Here is a 5,054-nt window from a genome sequence, read left to right as displayed (position 1 = left end):
ACTTTGAAACAAATGGTCTGAGTTTGGTTATGACCGTCCTATTTTTTCTTTGGAACTATAACTTACCTTCCGTCCCATTGAAGACTATTCTCACATGATCTCTCATAATGCTTAGCTTAGCTACTATAAGTACTTAATTAGTAGAATATCGCTCATGTACTACCATATTTCCATGAGATTATACACGTTACTATGCGTCGATGATTCTCCTCCAAGCTATTGGCTATGGTTTGGGCGAATGTGGCATGTTTGCCATGGTTTAGGACATAGAATCTACCATGTACTATACAACCTACTTCTCATCATACTCCAACTACCTCTTTCTTCTCCATCACATAGTGATTCTCAAGTGAATCTTATATGATTTATTACTCTACCATGAAATTATTCAGGTATTATTCCAATCCCTCTTCCTTGACTCCTATGGTTGACTCATCATAGATGTACTACCTCATATAAATTATTTAGCATTTAATATTCTCCTTACTACAACTTTAGATAAATCTTTATTACCATTACTTGCATTGGCATACCACCTCCAATAGGGTATCAACCATTAAAGTTGTATCCTCTCTTTGGATATCTACACCTATGTATACCAACTGCAAACTACTAGCTTATTCATGTTTTAAAATTCGTACCATGTTCTATCAAGTTAGAAATGGATACTATGAGTAACTATGTTTAGCTCAGAACAGTAGATAAGAAATATGACTCAGGTGTGTCAGGATTATTCCCAAGTGAATATCCATGTCAAGTCATAAGAAGAATTGGCTTAGATAAGATGACTACCTACCGACACTACCCAACCTACAGGTCTCCTTTAAAGGGTTTTAATCATAGGGTCAAAGCATTTGCTCTGATACCAGCTGCGGTGACCCAGCATACCACTGCATGGTGTAGTATGCAAGTCGTTGATATAACACAGATGAAACACTGTTTCACCCACATTATATCCCTCAGAGTGGTACAACAGAAACATATGCGGGTCCAGGTATGACTATCACAACTCCGACTCTTACAGAAGAATATCACAGCCTCCTAAATTACATTGAGGTAAATTCCAAATAGAAATCCAGATCTATCTAACACCAACTAGAGTTAACCCTAGAGCTACCTCTAGAGTAACCCGGCTTACTACAGATGCTCTAGTGGCACAACTATTTGGGTTCTAGGAATTTGGAATTAGTTCCCATCTATTACTATTCTATGGTTCCACAAAGACAGCTGCTTCCATCGACTTCTTTGACTCAGCTGAATGAGTTCCGCCACTTGTAGTAGTCATTGCCTTCGTCTTCAAGTTCCACAGAAGATTCTCCACTGATCACTTCTAACCTAGAAGGGGTGAGAAGTGTAGTATGAGCAACAGCGTTACTCAGCAAGTCCATATGGTGGGTGTTTGATGCACTAGCTACAGCCATAGACCAGGAAGTCATAGGCTAATGCACGTTTTCATAAACCTTTCTTTAAAGGTGTATTTTATTAAAAACTATGTCCGCCAATCTTCACAGGGTGCTAGAACCTTGGGAGTTCCTTTCCTGCCGCGTTCGCAGTTCCTTCCCGGAACAGGGAGTGACAAGCCACAGTCTTTTACACTCTGCAGAGGTGCGCTAACTTCATGAGAGATCTTATCCTTGTTGCACAACTGGGCGCGCATTCCCATACACACTTCCTTGGTGTGGGGCCCAGTATAAGACCCAAGCCAATCACTGTCCTCCGCCACAACCCCGCACACCCACCCTTTTGTAGGTCTGTCCTCCCCTATATCAGTTGGTAGACCGTTCCGGACCCGAAGTCCTCACCTATACCAAAAGATAGCCCGGTCCAGACAACCCCTACAATCCATCATAGACAGGCTCCAGTAATGGTGTCCTCACCTTTATCATAATGGTAGACCGTCCCGGACCCGAAGTCCTGACCTTTACCAAGATAGACCGTTCTGGACACCCCTTACGAGTTAGTCCGTTGATGTGCGAAAGGAAAGAGGTACAGCTGACTTCCCCAGAGCCATTATAGATCTCATGAGCGCGCTGTTTTTACGGTGCTAGAATCACTAGCGACATTTGTTATTAATCCTATTTGTTCATACCAAGTGCACTGGAACCTCCACCATCAACAATCATACCATGGTTCCAGTGCCCACCACACAATGCAGGTGTATTAGGGTTTTGGAAACATTTTGTTTTGCTTTGAAGAATGTTGAGATTGAGCACTTTTGCAAATCATTTAATAAAGGACTCTCAAAGGAGTGAGTATTGAACTTGCCTGATTGATTGCAAGATTATGCAATCAAAGTCTTCGATAAATAATAGAACTCCAAATTCTGAAAATTCCATCATCATCCGGTAAGGATAATGTTTAAAGAAATGGCAACATGCTTTGATGCATAAGACATGATATGCAGACGTTCTAAGCGTTTCGGAACCCCGATGATTTAGGTTTAGTTATTTGTGGTGGTTTTATTAAGATTTATTACATTTTTAGGGAATTTAACAAACTATTGCATCAGTGGCATATTAACTTAGGTTGCATCATGCTGGTAAGGTAAATAATAAGGCATGGTAAAATAGTAGTGATACATAATTGATTTTGGTCAAGTGAAGAGTGTTAACTTATTTTGTTATTACCATAAATGCTTTAGTGATTGCTTATAATAAGTGGTAAAAAGAATAACTTTTGAAGAACAAGTTAAGACTGATAAGCATTTCAAAGAATGCTTGATTGTTGTATGGTTCATTTTAATCCTCTACTGACCACTGAGTATATATTAGGTAGAGCAAAAATAAAAGCAGGTTTAACTAATACTAGTGAGTATTTAGTAAATCCAAGACATGCTGGATAGGGTTTAACAGTATTATTAAGGGTGGTTGCTTTTAGGGTTGGTATTAAATTTATTACACTAGGGGTTGAGGATTAATGGTGATACATGGAAGTAACAATTTTTAGAACCCAAATTAAGACTTGTGAATAATTTACTAGATCAGGATCAGGTGTGGATGTCTACAAGTGAAGACGTAGCATGTCGATTTAAGGTTTCTAATGTTTCTTTATTTCACTTGAAGCCATTATTAAATTTAAGGTGAAATACTATGGTTGCAGAATTATTGCGTTGCTAAGGTTCGGAGGTGACTTTGTTCGGTATTTGATTTTTGGTGAGTTAAATATGATGGAGATATGATACAAGTGTTGATAATGTGGTCTAACACATTTATTTAGTTGCCTAAGTGTTTTGGAAATTATTAGTGGTTTTAGAAATTATTAATATTGGTGGTTAAATAATTAAGTAAAGCAAGATTTGGAATTTATAATGATTTAGCAATATTAGATGGTTAGGCAAAACATTTAATAAGTATTACTTGTAAAATAATAATTATTAGAAATTAATTTTCCATTTCTCAATTAATTTGATTTGGGAATTTTTCCTAAATTTTATTCTTTGAAAATAATAATTTATAAGTGATGTTTAATTAATGCTAGCTTTTTAGTAATTGAAAAGCATAATTATAAAAGAAAGTAAAATTTCATTTAATTGTATTAATGCAAGTTACAAAATATTGGTGCAATTCTGAAATTAAATACCACATTAAAATTGTTCATTTTGTAAATTTTAATAGCATATGCAATTACTAAAATAGTAGTTATAAAATAAATAAATTTATAATGAAAATAAATATTTCATATTATATTTTTATTGGATAGATTATTTCTTACTGAATATTTTGATAGGTCGTATGTATTTTTATGACTTATATTTTATTTGTTATGCATTTTTGAAGTTAACAGCTATTTACATAAATCAATTTGAAAGGACTGCTCCTATTCATACCGTGGCTATAGCTAACCAGAGCCACTGACTCATGGGCCATAGGCCAGGTAAGCCTCCACGCTGGCGTGACTTAGTCAAAATTCATTGACTGCCCACCGGTGACATGGCGCCGGTGGTCACCGCGGTCGCCGGCGACGGTACCGGCGATACTGGCCTCGCCTGGATGTATTTCTGGCACCACTAGAACCCATGCGACGCGACGATCCTAACGGTGGCGGTTTCCCCTTCTATACATCACCGGAGATACTCCGGCGACTCACGTTTGCGGCGGCGCACGGCATGCGACGGTGACATGATGCTAGAATGCGCAAAAAAATGTGGGATTACTCCCATTCGAATCGAAATCTCACCGGGATGCTCCCAGGGTAGTTGCTTTGGTTGATTGAGGGCGACGACGAGCTGCACCAAGCCATTACTGACGGCATAACGTGAAAGGAAATGGCGAAATTGGATGGCTCCGAGCTTTCCCTTGAGATGCGGCTTCTCCCAGAGACCTATCTCGACGAGGCGCAACCCCTGGACCAAGCCACGGCTTTTAGGAAGCCTCCAATCGGCGGCGCCATGGCGAACACCGGCGAGATGCAACATGCGATTTTGGGAAGTAGAGGAAACGGGAGAGGATAAGAATAGGTCCTAGAGAAGGAGTGCGAGTCGTTCTCTCCTCACGATTTTTTGTAGCGCGAAGACGTCACGGGAGGATTGGCATCGACGTGGAGCTTGTGCTCCCATCTCGCTGTCGAGCACGAGCTCGTGAGGATGAGGACGAAGACGTCCTCCTGCGCGGGCCCCGCCAGTCAGCGGCTTAGGGAGATTAAGGTGGGCTGGTTTTGACCTCGGGCTGACTCAGGGCTGCCTCCTAGGCTACTGCTGGGCCACGCAGGCTGCCAGGCTTACTCTCTCTCTCTGTTTCTTATTCTTTCCCTTTTCCTATTTCTATTTTCTGTTTTTTGTAATATCAACTTGCATTCAATTTTGTTGGTGAATAATTCAAACAAAGTGTATTCTGCAAACTAATTGCACGAACTTAGACCACTAGGTGATTTAGGAAAATATTTTTAGCTATATTTACCAAAAATAGATATGTAACATAATTGCACTAGCATCATATTAAAGATGAATTTAAATACCAACATTGGAATGTTACAATAATTTTATAAGTCCTTAAATAATTTCCTATAAATATTTTAATAGACCTCATGAATCATATAAGTAATTACTAGAATTTACA

The sequence above is a fragment of the Lolium perenne genome, chromosome 6 (genome assembly GCF_019359855.2).
Source record: "Lolium perenne isolate Kyuss_39 chromosome 6, Kyuss_2.0, whole genome shotgun sequence".
Lineage (NCBI taxonomy): Eukaryota > Viridiplantae > Streptophyta > Magnoliopsida > Poales > Poaceae > Lolium > Lolium perenne.
Note: the sequence above shows the minus strand (reverse complement) of the source record.